Source organism: Sciurus carolinensis, chromosome 7 (genome assembly GCF_902686445.1).
Source record: "Sciurus carolinensis chromosome 7, mSciCar1.2, whole genome shotgun sequence".
NCBI lineage: Eukaryota > Metazoa > Chordata > Mammalia > Rodentia > Sciuridae > Sciurus > Sciurus carolinensis.
In genome coordinates this window covers 28,120,080-28,136,972 of record NC_062219.1, presented here as the reverse complement: position 1 = coordinate 28,136,972, position 16,893 = coordinate 28,120,080, and positions in this window count along the sequence as shown.

Sequence of the window (16,893 nt, the reverse complement as noted above, 5' to 3'; positions counted from 1 at the left end):
GTCAGGGACTCCCATCCTGCTTTATTTCCAACATCATCCCCCTGTAATATCTGTCTTTTGTTGTGGTGTTGTGGTGTGAAGACAGGGCTTTGCAGATTCTCTACATATACTCCAGTGAACTGTGTCCCCACTCCAACATCTACCTTTAGGTTGGGATTCATTGTCTATTAACATCTAATATTATTCTAGATGTGGTTGGATTTATTTAGGCCTTTCTATTGCTCTTAATATAAAAAAGTTACATACATATGGATTTATCTATGGATTTTGTTTTTGTATTGTGATTCCTTGGCCTTTATTATTATAATACTTGTAAGCTCGGGGGCACGGTTAGCGGCCAAATAAAATCATAAAATCGGACAGAAAGCAGCCCAAGCAAGCTTTATTGGAATTTGACTCTTGGGCAAAATTCCCAGCTCCCCGGGGTACAGGTCAGGTAGGGAGCCAGAGAAAATTGCGAGCGGCCCCAGCTGCTGCGAATATAGGCTGGAATGGGTTGGGGTCCGGCTGAATGACAGGTAGAGTTAAGGATCAGCAGGTGGAGTTAAAGGTCAGCAGGTGAAGTTAAGGGTCAGTGGAATTAAGTGTCAACAGGTGGAGTTAAGGGTAAGTGGAATTATGGGTCAACAGATGGAGTTAAGGGTCAGTGGAGTTTTCCTGTCCGCTTGATTGATCACCGTTTGGCACGCTGCCCTTTATCTTAGTTGCTCCGCTCTCCCTCCTAGAGTCGCCCAAATTCCGACCTCACGATGCTATAGTTTTGCAATGCACATTAGTGTAAAGAAATGAGAACTATTTCTTTTGCTCTTACTAATCAGAGTTTATTTTATTATTTCTTTCAGTAAATTGTATATACCTCCCAATCTCCCAGTTGAATTTTAGAATTTTTGCTTTGGTATCTTCTTCCAGTAAAAGTAAAACATGCTGAAATTTTGTTGAAATAATATTACAGAATAATTTTGGGGATGATGGTTATCTTTGCAATGATGAGTTTTATCATCTACACTCAGTTTCTGTGGGTATAATTGAATCTTTAATGATCTTCAATAAATTTTTATTTTCTGATATATTTTATGTATTTTCTTTTAAAATTATTTATACATGTGAAGTATCACATAAATGTTGCATCTGTATAATAAAAAAAGAAAAAAAATCCTGTATACATTGCAAGTCACCACCCACTTCTCCCTGATGCCTCCAGTCCCTGGCAATTACTCTTCTCCTTTCCATCTCCATGGATTAGTCCATTGGGACTGATCAGTTCTTGCTATCCTGAAACTGCTTTTTCAGATCACTCTTCTCAATCTTCTCCTGGACTCCATGTTTTACCCAAGGTATTGCTGATGCAAAACTGGCACTGGAAAAACTTACAGAACATTCAAAGTCACCTATTGTAAGGGCATTTCCATTGGTTTGTTCATTTATTTATTTATTTTGCAGTATTGGGGATTGAACCCAGACCCTTAGACATGCTAGGCAAGTGCTTTACTACTAATCTATGACCCTGGCACTTGTAAGACCATTTTCAATGTAAAAAGGGGAAACTTGAAGGTCAACATAAAAAAATTCCTGCTCTTGGAGTTGTTGAATGTTCCTCTTGCCTTGGTCCTCTCAGAGCTGTTCCTTTCCCTGTGGTTACTTATGCTCAAGCCCCCAGTTCCTCAGTTTCTCAATAATTTTTCTTAAGTAGTAACTAGATGGGCTGTGACAGTGTTCTTCAAACTCAAAGCAGAACTTCTCCAATATAATCCCTTCATCACTTCCTAGAATGTGGAAAAGACAGTCACTAAAACATCACCCCTCTTCTATCCCACCACAACAGACTCATAAAGTTATCTTGGAAAGTTTTACATCCAGTGCAACCTGTGGCTTGTCTGAGCACTTGTCATCTACTCCCCTCCCATTGCCCTTTGCACATAGAACTCAATTTGTCAGTGAAAAACTGCAGCTGTGCTCAGGAAGGTGGGCCAGGCCCTGGTGGATGACATCATTTTCTAGATCAATCATAGTGGACCCACATCTCTTGACCAATAATTGGTTTAGGGTGGGCCTGTGAGCCAGCGCTGCAGGAGATGAATGGTAAGGGTGCTAGAGATGGGGCTTTGGGGAAGTTCTTCTCTGCAGCAAGGAGACTCTTAAGAAGGAATTCTGGTGATCTTCTACGGGTGTAGTTGGTGACGATGTGATGTCTGAATATTTGCCGCCAGGAGAAGACAATCCCAAGGATGCTCAGTGTGCTGAGCACAGCCAGAAGGAATGAGGCAGAGTCTGGTTCCCTGCTGCCTTCATGACCTGGCCGAATAAACTACATTGGAACTTCCATATCTCTAGTTAGATGGGAGAATACATTTATTTTTACTTTAAATTTTAGTTGAGTATACTTTCTCTTTCAATCAATGTTTCTCACCTGATATCATTTAAATTTGAAGATTAATTTTGCTTCAAAAAGAAAATGTAATTGAAAAGCAAAACTTTTTCCCATTGCCTACCCGTTTTCACCTATCTATCATTTATTCATTGATTGGCATATGTTAAGTATGTATTATATACCAATTTCCAGTTTGCTTCCTCTTTTTAATATGTGTATGCGTGTGTGTGTGTGTGTGTGTGTGTGTGTATTATATGATTTTTTTTTTTTTGGTGCTGGGGATGCTAAGCACATATTCTACTACTGAGCTACACCCCCAGCCCACTTATTAATATTTCTTTATAGAAATGTAAGTAGTAATTTTATACACATAAAACATAAAGGACATAAAGGATTACTTCCTTAAGAGTTAGTTTGATGATAAATACTTGTCAAACATTCTTTGAAAGGGCAATACAAACTCTAAGGCTTATCTTCTAAAATTTATCTGAAAGACCAAGTTGGACAATCCCCATATTCACCAAAAGCTAAACCTTATAGAAGTGAGCAAAGACATGAACAGAAATTTTTCAACAAAGGAAATCAAATAGCTCTTATATATATGTAAAGATTCTTAACATCATTTAAATTGTAGGAAAGAACAGTAAGATATATTGAAAACAGCTGTGGAGGGAGGGAGACTGGGAATATAACATTTTTGGTTTTTTAAAAAAATTTTTAGTTGTAGATGGACAAAATACCTTTGTATTTATATATATATATATATATATATTTTTTTTTTTTTTTTGTTTTGTTTTGTTTTTTTTAAATGTGGGCTGAGGATTGAAACCAGGGCCTCCTGCAAGTTAAGGAAGCACTCTCCAACTGGGAATGTGATGTTTGCAGGCTATTCATGAGCAGGTATGTTGGTATGGCCTCTGCAGGAAAAAAAAATGATAATAAACAATGCACTCACTAGTTTGTCCTGTGATTTACTCTAGGAGTTTAGCTGAGAAATATAATTGCACATGGGCAGAACAATATATGCAAAATGACTAAATCATTGTCAACCAAAAATTTTTTTGAAAATCCTAAATTTCCACCTAAGGATTACTGGTTAAATAATTTGTTATATGGTCAAGCAATAAAATACCTGCAGCCTTTTAAAATGAAGGACAACATTCTGTTTGGGAATGATCTTCAAAATACACTGAGGAAACATGTGGTACTACAGAAAAGTACATTTCATATATTATCATGCATTTGTAAAAGTAGTTGTTATATATTTTGTTTTCTTTCTTTCTCTTTCTTGTAGTGCTGGAGATTGAACTCAGGGCCTTATGAATGCCAGGCAACTTCTCTACCACTGAGCACATCCCAGTCCTGGATGATATGCTATCATATGCATAGAATAACACCTCTGCAGACTACAAGTAAATTGCCAGTAACAGTTGTCACTGCAAAAAGGAGCCTAGTTTTCTTTTATATCAAGAGAAGATATTTCTGATGTGCTAAACAAACTTGGAAGTACATTAGCAACATGACTATCAGCTATTGCTGTCAGTCACCTTCAGACAAGTATCAAAAAGCTTCATGATACATTTTCTATTTCTTTTCATTTTATATGTTTTTGTGTCTTAAAAATTGAAAGCATTTCAGATATTTTAGTATTCATTTCATAAAAGTATAATTCTTTCTAAATGGATTTTGTAGATTTAAAAAAAGGAGTTTAGTGTCTGTGAGACACAATATATGGGATTGGAATAAGACAATGTATTCCCCATGGTGCCTTTTGAATTTTGTGTCCTGTGAATTATCTACTTAAAATCAAAATGATAATTTGAAAAATTATCATTTTCTATCTATGTTCTATTATGAGAAGAACAAAGTCTATTTGTCTTCCACATGGCCCTTCCAGGGGTTATAGTTTGGACACAGTTGAGTGTGACCTACAGGGTTTCATGTTCTGGAAGGTTGGCCTCAGTGTTAAGAGGTGGTGGACCCTTTAAGATGTGGGGCCTCAGGGAAGGTAATTAGGTCATGGGGACATCACCCTTGGCAGGGATTAATGCTGATCTCAAGGAGTGGACTGGTTTCTGTGGGTGAGTTGTTATAAAAAAGCCAGTCTGTCTCGTTCCTTTTCTCTTGCTTCCTGCTTCACCATGTAATCTCTTCTGTACTTGCACCCACTGTTGTAATGTCATGGCCACAAGTGGACCCTCGCCAGAGCCAAGAAGAGATGCCAGTGTCATGCTCTTGAATCTCCAGATCCATGGGCTACATAAACTTCTTTTCTTTATAAAGTGTCCAGCTTCAGGTGTTTTGTTATAACAAACCAAAACAGACAAAGACACATAAATTCTTGATAAAAAGTTGGTGCTTATTGGCTGGTGTTGAATACAAATGACAACCTACTGAGAAAGATAACAAAGTATAGAGGATAAATAAACTAAGTTTCTAGAAAATAATTGAAAATGTGTGATTTTGTCCTGTAAGAGTTTGCCTCAGATAAATATCTTTGGTGGAACTACAGAGGCCTTCCTTCTTCCTGGAGTACCCTTCTGCTTCAGCTGAACACCTGGCTACCAACTGAGGACTACCTTCCCAAGGCTCCCTGCAGAGAGCTGCCACCACATAACTAACCTCACCAATGGAAGATGAAGGGAAGAGCGGGTGGACAATGTTCCTATCACTTACTTAAACTTGCTTGTTGATGAAAACTTTTTGGGAAGTAGATAGTTGCAGTGGCATTATGGATATAATCAGTGCCCCAGAATTATACACTTAATAATGGTCAAAATGACAGATTTTTTTTGTTATATATAGTTTACCACAATTTAACATATTAATGATGTAATATACCCAAAGTCCATTGACTCGTGCACTTTAAAAGGGTAAATCGTAAGGTATGTGAATTACATCTTAAGCCATTTAAGAAATAACAATTAAAAAATCGCCAACTTGTCCTTTCCTTTCTTTCTAACCCTACAGTTTGACTGTGGGTATGGCAGTCATTCAGCCATGACAGAGGCCTAGGGGGAGTCAGAGTAAATACAAAAGAAAATAGGGGCTCTGAATAATCCTGTGAGCAGGGCTTTCTATCATTCTACCACTAGCCCTACTTTCAGAATATTAAGAGAGAAAACATACATGTCTGTGGAACCTTTGCATTTTGTGTTTGTGTTAGTCAGTTTTCTGTTGCTATGATAAAATACATGAGAAAATCAACTTAAAGGGAGGAAAAAATTTATTGGCTCGTGATTTCAGAGGTTTCAATCCATATTTGTTTGACTCCCTTGCTGTGGTTTGTAGGAAGTCAAAACATCATGGGGGGTTGGCAATTGGTGGAGCAGAACTGCTTACCTCATGTCAGCAGGGGAGGGAGGGAGAGAGAAACAGAGAGAGACAGAGAGACAGACAAAGGAAGTGCACACAAGGGGCCAAGGACAAAATATGCCCTTCAAAGGCATATCCCCAGTGACCCATCTCTGCTAACTAGGCATTACCTCCAATAGTTTCTACCATCTTCCAATAGTTCATTCAATTATGAACCCATCAGTGGGTTAATCCACTGATCAGGTCAAAGTAACCCAGTCACTTTCCAAAAGCCCAAAAGCACCACTTCTGAACATTGCTGCATTGGGGTAGCAATGTTAATGTTCAACACATTAACCTTTGTGGGACATTTCAGATTACACTGTAATGGACCTTTTTGTTTTTGTTTGTTTAATGTTTTAACCAGTATAATATCCAACCCACTTTCACCCACCTCTTACAATAAGAAAGATGATGATTTTGTAAAACAAGAGATATTAAACTAGTTGAGGCTTCTTTTACCTTCTTCTACTCTGTTGCTATAACAAAGTACTTGAGACTGGGTAATTTATAAAGAAGAGAGATTTATTTAGCTCACAGTTCTGGAGGCTGGGAAGTTCAAGAGCCTGGTGCTGGCATCTGCTTGGTGTCTGGTCAGGGCTTTCTTGCTATATCATAACGTGGCACAGGATACCACATGATAAGCCAGGGAAAACTAGCCAGAGAGAGCTTTTCTAACAAAAATCACCTGTTAATCTATTGATCCATCCAGGATGCAGAGAATTCATGACCCAATTACTTCTTAAAGCCCCAAACTCCCAGCATTTCCACAAAGGCAGACTTCAACCTGAGTTTCAGTGGGGATGAACTCTTCAAACCAGAGCCCCTCCCTCCCTCACACTACCATTTTCCATCCTGTAATGAGTAATGCCCCCAAATTCACACTCCCGGACCCTCTTGTATAATTTAACTTCTAATTTGCCAAACTGCTGAAGGCACAATATTATATATAAAGGTAAGGCTACTACTAACTTTTTTCTTTGATTTCATTAGTGGTTATTTTGGATGAGTACAGAATCCCTTAGTATAACTCAAATAAGAATTACTTCATGGTTTATGCCATGGGCATGCTTAAATAAGTCATGTGAGTCATGCCTAGTTGCCATTTATTCCTTTGTGTCACCACATAAAAGATTTCAGCACATGAAAGCAAAGGAATAGAAACCACCATTTTCCTTAAATCGCTCTTTATTGTAAACTAGTTTGGTGGATCTTTGAAATGTTCAAGAATCAAACAATGGATTAACCTACATTCTAAAAACAATGGATGATTAAGTTTGATGCCACAAGAAGCATAATGACTTATTAGCAGAGAGCATACTTTTGGTTTTGTCCTTTCACGGGCTATAATTCCAAATAAGTTAGATCCATTCTTGTTGCTGGATCAAGCTTCTTCTTTTGTGTATGGTAAAAAGAAAATTTGATTTTAATTTTAATCACCTGGTTGAAAAAGGTGTAAAAACCCACCCCTCTTGACATTTTTGGTACTTGATGCAGAACGCTCTAATTTGGGAATATCTGGGTAGTGGGTCAAATTTGTTGCTTCATGTGGATGGTGCCTGTGTTTGTGTGTGTGTGTGTGTGTGTTTCCTTGTATTAAAGATCACTTAATGAATGAGAAGTGCTGTTGATCTTGGGGCTGGCTTTCCATACAATTAGGACTAGAGAGCAAACCTACTGTGTGATTCAGTGTAACACCACCAGTTGTAAATCTCTTCCGTGTAGTCTTGGATTAGCACTAGTGAATACAGGTCATGACTGAAATCCAATAGTCCTGGCTGTATGTAGAGTGCTCTCCCACTGATTGCCCAACTCTCTGGAGGACTACCATTCTTTCTCATCAATAATTGCTAAGCCCAGTTACCCTTACAGCAGATTGCAATAAGCAGCCCAGTTCAAATTGCTAGTTCTTGTTCTTCCTGAAAGAATAATGATCAATTTTCAGATGAATTGGGCAGGCAAATCGGGAAAAGTTTAACATTTTGCATTTCACCTAGTGGCTGCCTTCCAAAATCTGCAATATATTTCATAAACATTATTACTGACTTGGTAAGCAGCCATTTCTGTAGGCACTTACTGTCATTGCAATGGTATAAAGGGAAATTCACTTTGCTTAATATTACCTAAGCCTTCCAGGGCACTGTTGTAATCACAGGATGACACTGCCTTTTTCATTTGATGAATGACTTTGTAAGCAAATATCATCCTCTTTAATTCCATAACCATATGGAGAGATGATTGTGGAAAAGAAGACAGAGGCTAGATAGTACACCTGACAAAGACAGGCGTTCCAGTCATCTTATCAGCTCTCAGGCTTCCTCCACCCAGCGCTGTGTTTGGAACTTGGTCTAGCATTTAATAAATTATGGGTTGACTGACTGACAAAAGAAACCAAAGACATGAGACAAAAACACAACTTGAGTTTTGTCATTCAACTGGAAACTACAGTGGATTCTAAGTTCCTTTTAAGATGGTCTGATAGGAAAGCCTGATTTGCCTATAATGCCATTCTTGGAAAATCAAATGCTATAAATTGAATCTGTTGCAAGAACAGACTGGGGACTGTGCATAAAAGGCAGAGGAGCAGGATGACTTGGTACAGAGTCTGGAGTTCTGCTCAGTCAGGAGAAGTGCTCTTACCCAGCATCCTGGTGCCCTGGGGCTCCCTGCAGACAGATTTTAGACTTGCCCTGGCCCAAGCCAATAAAAATGTTCATAAATAAACTTTTTTCTTTTCTTTTCTTTCTTTCTTTCTTTTTTTTTTTTTGGCTAGGATGCTTGTCTTGAAAAATAATATAGAACATTGTTAACAGTTCAGACAGGGAAGGTAGAAATAGGTCAGACAAAAAATGAGGGATAAAGTTGACCTGGCCTTTCTTTAATCTTTTGAACAGTGTTTGAAATAGCTCTTGGCAGTTGGAATTTGTTCTGTATTTTGGAGTTAATATCTGTGCCAGGGTTTCTGTCATTCCTCTGGGGGTGATGATCGATATAACTAATAAATAGGAAATGACTAGACTGAGCCCATTGGAGGTCAGCTGCCTCCCAAGCCCAGCCCTGCAATAGAAGATATCCTGGGGGTACCTGTCAGTCATGTCCAAGTTTGGAGAATTGTGGAGCTTATCAGAGAAGTTAGCAACTTTTAAGTTAATGCTGAGTTATCTTAGCAGAGCAATGCAATATCTAAGGAGAACAGTTAGAAAAGGAGATAGCAAGAAAGCGAACCAGGTGAATGAGGCAAGAAGCCTTAGAAGAGGATGAATGAATGAAAATCAAGGGGCCCTTTTTTTAGGGCAGTAGAAGAGTTTGCTGGTGTTGGGATTACGCCAGTGGCCCCGATGATGTCTAAGAAGCCATTAATGGCACCAGGGCCATGTAGTGCGTACCCAGTGCTAGCACAATCTAAGTCACACCCCAGAGAACCTCTGATTTAAAAATAATGATAAAGAAATATAGTCAATGATGCAAATATAATGGGAAATGGTACATATGGATGGAGGTATTATTTGAGAATCCAATAGAAGTTCTTGGTCCTGGAAGATTTGTCAACTTCATGGTTTCACAAGGAAAGTCAAGGAAGACTTTTCCTTTAGAAGACAGCTGTTTAATTGCTGATATAGTAACCAAACCTAATTACTAAGTCTACAGTTTTGTTAGCAGCAAGTTAGAGCTGGCTGAAGCAATGGAAGCCTGGATCCTGTGCTTTCTAGCAAGTTCTGATGACCTTGGGTGATGTCGGTTTCCTCTTTGAAATTGGGATGGTAAGAGAGCTTCAGGAATAAGTGTTTTGAAATAAAAGGACAAATATATCTCAGTTGTTGTTTTCCTTTTCTTTACTATTCTTCTTCTGTGGTTCTGGGGATCAAACCCAGGCCCACATGCATGGTAGGCAAGGTGAGTGCTCTACCACTGAGCTACACCCCAGCCCTCAATTATTTTTATTTTTATTTTTTTCAATACTGGGGATTGAACCCAGGAGAGCTCGACCTCAGTTCAACTCACTGGGATTATAGGCATGTGCCATCCTGCCCTGCTCTTTTTATTGTGGTCTAACCCAGGGTCTTGTCCATCCCATAGTGCAAGTGCCCACCACTACGCTACATCCCCAGCCCCCTCAAATGCTTTTTAAAAGCTGAATATATGAAAAATCTGACTAACACAAGAGATGAATGAGTCACTTTACAGAAGTATTCTAAGCATAGTTCTTTGAAGTAAGGTGTGGCTATATCTGAAGAACCTAGCTAGCTTCTTCCAGCTGACCCAAAAGAGTTCATTTAACCTGTTATAGGACCTGGATCTTGTGTTTTATTTTCCTTTATGTTTGTGTATTTGTGTTCCCAACTGGACTGAGCTGCCAAGAAGCAGGGCTTGAGTTCATCTTTGCATTCCTTGTGACTCTGATTTCTAGAGCCTAGTAGGTCTTCAGTCAGGGCCTCCTTAATGCATGAATCCTCTCAGGGGCACTACAAACACGTTTATACTCATCAAAATGATCTTTTTAGATTAAAAATAAATTTCCAAAACACATTCATTGTGAAAATAAACACATACTGGCAACAAGGAGATTCGCAGACCCTTCAGTAGCAGACCTTGAAAAAGGCAACTCATTGAAAATTCTCCCTGAATTTTCTGTTTTTGGATTGTTGTCAAAATTTTAAAACCCAATTATAGCACAGACATCTAATTTCTTCTTCTCTTTTTATTAAGTTGGCTATTAATCTCTTACTGGCAAATTAGGTTATCCTTAAAACTGGGCAAGACCTTGTTATGTAAGTTGGACAGTTAGGAACACAAAATTTTTGTTATTTTGTTTCATTTTTAGATTCAGTAATAGAAGAATATCCTTGGGGAGACTAGCAAAAGTGGGCAAACAGGAAGAGTCCAGGATGGATGGGTAGCAAAAATGGCCTTCTGAAAGTGGTCTGTTCAACGAACTCCTCTGTGGCTGAGGATGTGTTCAAATGCCTCCTAGAGTGTGGCGTTAGTTCCAGATGAACAATGAGAGCGGTAATTTTTATTGACCCAACTTGAGGATTCTTTCAAAGCTGGAAGTACTCCATTTCAGCCTCCAAATCTTTTAATGAACAAACATTCTTAAGCAGGCAAGAGTTTCTCCTGATTGAACAGCCTTAATACACAACATAGAAGAGAAATACACCCCATTAGATAATTATTTAAATGAGGTGTCTCATATTTGGTTGAACAGATATCCTGATGAGCAAAACAGACATATGCATGTTTTGCATCTGAAATACTTAATACCACTATTCAGGATTTGTAAAGACTGTCTTCTCTGAGAAGGTCAATAAAGTCCCTACATTGTTCATTTATAGGCAGCCTGAAGTCCCTTCCTTATTTCCTTCTATTCATGTTGCTCCCATGAATTGCTTATGCTTTGCTAAGAGAATAATTTTCATTGTCAGATATGGAAAATGATGTTTTCCTTATATTGTACAAATTGGTAGAGCTGAGAGTGAGAATATAATCTAAGAGGTTTTGTAGGAAAGCATTTAGACTGTGTGTGATGGATTTTTAGCTGCTTATGGGAGAAGAGAGATTTTTCTAAGATGGATCAAAATTGTCCCTGAAGAAGCTGTCATTAGAATTAGGAAAGCACAGATATTGCTCTGATACTCAATTTTACTGGATGATTGATTCATTGTCTGCAACAGTTGTTTAAAAGTCTAAGTTTATATTATTACTATGACAGTTCAAAATCAAGTAGCATGTTCTCAAATTTAAAAATATTAATATGGTCTATTAGGCTATATATTCCTTGAGTAACGACTCCATTATCTAATATGTATTAGAACTATATTGTAGATGGCACTCTGGACCTACAGAGAAGCATAAGACTTAATTTCTACTCTCAAGGAACTAAATTCTCCTTGGAAGGACAAGACACATGTGCATGGCAAATGACCTAAGAATCCAACTAGCACATAAGCCAATACCAAAGGCAAAACAAAATAGAATGACTGACCTTTAATTTGAAAATAGCATATGTTTGCTCCAAGACAAAAATAACGTTAGTAACTACCAAAGTTGGGCTAAATTTCACTCCCTTAGTAAATCACTATGCATGAAAGATGGAAGTCCCTAATTTGAAAGTGAGAACTGTTCGCTTATGGTGACTACAAGTTTCGTTTGTGAGCTAGGTCTTTTCAGATAGAAAGTGGAAGAAAAAATAATTTCCTAGAGAACATATAAAATGACTAGATTTATCAACATAGCTATTGGAAAGGGAAATCCCCAGTCATGTCACCCCCAGCATAACTAAGTATTAATAATGTCAAGGAGATCCTTTTCACATGCCACAAGAAGCATCATTATTTAGTTCACATCTTCATCTTACAATGTCTGGTTTTTGGGGTGGAAATCCTGCACCACGTAGTGAACCTGGCTTCTTGCATATTACTCTGGGACTCTCTAGATTTCAGCAGCAGTCTTTGTCATAGGGGACCCATCCCTGTCCCCATGGCTGCCCAGTGCCTTCCTTCCTCATTCCTCCTATGCTGAGATGAGTCCATCAGGGCTGCTTCAAACCATGGCCCTCTGAGCCAGGAATGGTCTGGAAAATCTGAATGTGGCTTCATTCTAAACATCATTACAATGCCTGAGAACCCAGAATCGAGACTGGGATCAGTGTTACCAAGCACATGACCAACATAGAGATTTGGGGGACCATTTTCCAACAGAGAGTTTTCCATTGCTAGGGAAAAAGGAATGCAGAGGAAGTTATGGGAAGGGAAGGAGGTTGACTCAGAGAACCTAAACAGGAATATTTCAGGTAACAAGCCGCCAATAGTTTAAAAAATTCACAAGTCTCCATTAAATTGAATTTCAAACACATTTCTTTCGTGATCTGCTAATGAGGACAGTTTGACATTCTTCTAGGTGAAATAATTTAAGTAGAAACCATGTGACATTATAATCAATTTAAGCAGCTCTCTACCTACTTCAAGTTTGTCAAAGTGTTTTACATTTAAAGCTATAATTAGCTAGCCCTTCTAAATTCACTGTGAGGTAGAGAGTTGAATTATCAAGGAAGCTTTGTAACTGTGAGAACAAAGAAAAAATAATTCTCAAAAGGAGTCAACAACTTGGGCGCCGGTTACATGGGTGTGTCCAATTTGTGAAAATTCATCAAGCTAAATACTTAGAATATGTTCACTACTGTGAATGTATGCTGCATGTCAATAAAAAGTTAAAACTGAAATACACAGAAGCCTGATACTAAGAGAAAAAATTTAGAAATCCCTTACCAAACAAGCTCTCTAGAAATTGTCTAGGAAAGTCAGTTTGCGTTTAGTGTAATGGGCCTTTGGCATGCTGAGCAAGCACTTCCGGGGCTAAAATGAACTCAATTTCTCCTATACTTAAATTAGAGTTTGAAAGTAATAGAATTGTGTGCTCAGGTGTGCAGATGGGAGTTAGAGTGGCAAGAAGATAAGCAGATGAATTCCCCCCCGCCTTTTTTTTTAACCAAATGATTGGTTTCTTCAATGGAGCACTTGGGTGTTGACTGCAAGGTGCTGCCGAGACTGCGGCTGAGATGGTGACCTCCCAGCCCAGCATTTTCATTTCATAAGTAAGGAAACAGACCCCAGAGGGGAAGTTACTAGTGCATGGCCAGTCCTCTCACTCTCAGGACATCAGTGCCTTAGATTCAAATGGACCCCAAGGGGCTTAGGGGCTGAATGCACGCTTTGCATGTGCAAGGCCCTGAGTTCCATCCCTGCACCCAAAACCAACCAACCAACCAACCACAAGAGATCTGGAACCAAATTCCAGCTCTGCTCTTACCTACAGTGGGTTTGGGGCAAAACAGGAAGCCTTTCTGAGTCAGTATTTTCAGCAGTTTGAGGGGAGGCAATATAGACATGTTTGTGAGGTAGAGTCTCTAGGAAGGCAGAGGGAAAAGACACATGACATTTCTGACACGTGGCAAGCATTCTCTAAATCCTGATTTCTGGACGTGCTATTCTTTTTTACCTCTGAACATCAGAGTTGGAGTTCTCACTGAGCAGGTAAGCGCTCTCCCACCGAGCTACATCCCCAGCCCAGAGACTGAATATTCTTAAGAGAAAACTCAAGTCTTTCTTCCAGTCTCTCTCTCTCTCTTTCTGCAACACACACACACACACACACACACACACACACACACACACACACTCCATTCCTCCCTCAACCTGCTTCCGGTGTCAGTCCTCACGGAATTGGAGAGCACCTTGCTTTTTCCCCTTGTCCTTCTCCATTTCGTTTCCAGGCTTTGAGATCTGAGATCTACCCCGACCACCCCACTAACACTGCTCTGCCACCACCTGGGAGGCTGTCATGCTTATAAAAACCAAGTCCCTTCTTTACTTGGCCTTACTACATTTCTGTGGCACCTGTTCCTGTGATTATTCTTAAATACCTTTCTCTCCTAGGTTTGAACCAGTGGCTCTGGTGGTGCTGGTTCTGCCTGTCTACCCAGACCTTCCTGGACCTTCCCGGACCTTCCCAGACCTTCTCAGTCTTTTTTTCCCCAGGGTCCTTAAGTGCTGGTGGTTTCATATTTCTTCTTGGCCATCTCATCCTCACCTGTGACTTCTACCTGCTGGATGGCATCCAAATGCTTAGACAGGTCTCCTGAGCTAAAGATCTCTATATCCAGTTCCCATGGGGTATGTCCACTGATTCGACTCATGGGCTGTGCCCGCCTGGCTGTGCTTGCTCCTTCTCGGTGAGATTTCTGTTCCTGAGCCTGGTATTGCACATCATCTACGCTGTTGCCTCAGCTCTCTCTCACTCACTTCCCATGTCCAACCCATCAAACATTGGCATGCCCCTTCTTCTTAAGATATTTTTTAGTTGTATGTGGACACAATACCTTTATTTTGTTTATTTATTTTTATGTGGTGCTGAGGATTGAACCCAGTGCCTCACACATGCGAGGCGAGTGTTCTACCACTGAGCCACAGCCACAGCCACAGCCCCGGCATGCCCCCTTCTTATAAATATCTCTCAAGTCCTTTGTGTTTGCATGTCCTCACTTGCACTCAGGGCTCTAGCCCTGCATTTATCCTAGCTACCTAGCCCTGATTGGATTCATGTGGGGAGGAAGTGAGGGCCTATGCATACCACAGCTGTTGCTAAGGCCCATTAAATGATTCCCTTCTTTAATATCCTAGTCAGTTCTTCCCATCTGCTTTAGAATGAAGTCCCAACTCTTAGTATACCCCTCAAGAGGGTTTGTGATTCCCCCTGCTTTTTTTTTAATCAAACCTAGCATTTTCGTGCCACATCTTACATATAGATTGTACAGCTAAAATTGCCTGAAATGTCCTTCCTTCTCCTGAACAACTCTGTTCATCTTTCAATGCCAAGTGAGTCATCACCTCCTCTGGGAGGACCTCCCTAGCCCTCTGCTTGCCCCTCCCCAGCTAGGCACATAGCATCCTGCTCCAGTCAGTAGATTTCTTGCAGTATGTGTCTTACCTGGTTGACTTTCTCATTAGAGGCAAGAAAAGTGTTTCTTCATCTGTTTTCCTAGGGCATAAACACCATGTCCACATGGATCAGTCCCTCCAGAAATACAACTGGAGTGAGCCGTGGTTTGGCTAGAGCAAGTCTATGGGAGACTTTGGTGTGGCTGCGGAGGAGTGGGGAGGTGTGACTGTGTGCGAACTGGGTGGTTTATCAACTCCTCCGCAGTCTAGAACTAGCTCAAAAGTAATTTAAATAAAAAATGAGAAGTTCATTTTTTTCTAATCCACCCACATTAACATTTCACTGCTACCTGGGAGACTAAAAACCATATAACTTTCTGTTGCTTGCATGACCGTGTCAAAAGATCTGTAACATGTCATGTGTGAGCAGTCTCTCCTGTGAGTCTGCCACCCACAGGATCAGACTCCTCCCAGCCTTGCTTTTTCCTCCTCATTCTTTCTAAAACACATAATATATGCCTGGGAGCGTTTTCATCCTGGAACAATTCTCCTCTGATGGAAACATCCCCTTCATCTTGTTGCAACCCCCCCCATAAGCCTCCATGGATAGAACAAAGTTGATGACTTTTTAAAAAATTTAATAAGGTGCCTACAAGAGAGGCATAGAATGAGATCTTCATATTACACTTAAAAGAAGAAACAGATTAATTTGAATCCTTCTTTGCAAATGCATCAAAGTGAAATATATGGAATTCAAATCTAAATTGTGAACAAAAAAGAGAGCCCATTAGCATGAAATTGATGTTAAACATCAGCCCAACAGTGCCACAGAAACAAAGATTTTTCTTCCTTTGAAGCAAAATAAATGCTAGTTGCAATGTTTTTGACCTCATCTATTTTCTACTAATATAGAATGGAAGATAAAAATCCAAAGGCAAATGATTAAACTTCATCTTATCTTTATTAATTAATCTCTTCATTGCTATTTTATGCCAAAGTCTAGATCCACTTAATATCTAAGGAACAGAATATTTATTACGTGATTATGTGAGGAAGGAACATCCTTGAGTTAAAAATGGTATTGGGTGGGAGAGAGTGCAATACTGAGGAAATTTTGTACCTTTTGAGAAATCGGTCTCAGTAAGCAGCTACCTTACAATTATAAAAATTCACTTTACCTATGTGAGAGAAAGCCACTTATACTTACTATTTAGTCACAGATGTCCTCCATTTTCAGAAAGGGTGATTATGTGAGCAAATTCCCTTTGTGATCACCAAATGCTACTTTTTCTTAGAGTTAAGACCTCTTCAAATCCCTTCACTCTGCCTCAGTAAACCCAGATATTAATACCTCAGCTGCTGTGACCATGTCCCCAGTCATTCAATGCTGTTGCCAGAGCTATTAGGACAATTGAAAAGGGAGGAAATAATGTAGAGAGGAAAATTCAGTGGCAAAGTAGTAGCACAGTCTCTTGGTGAAGCAAATTTTCCCTGTCAGTTCCTATTCCACATTTATTCAACTTCTGCCCCTTTAAACGACCTTCCTTGCCTCTTATTCCTTCCCTGGCCTTTCTCTCATCCCACAGCCCTCTGCAGCTCCATGCATAGCTACACCTACTTATGGTTTTTTCTCATGTTGTTCTCAGATTATTCTCCACCAACAGGTTTGATTTCCTCAAGTAATTTATATAGTCTCTAGGAGATTACATTTCTTTTTTTCCTTTTCGTTTTAGGAGA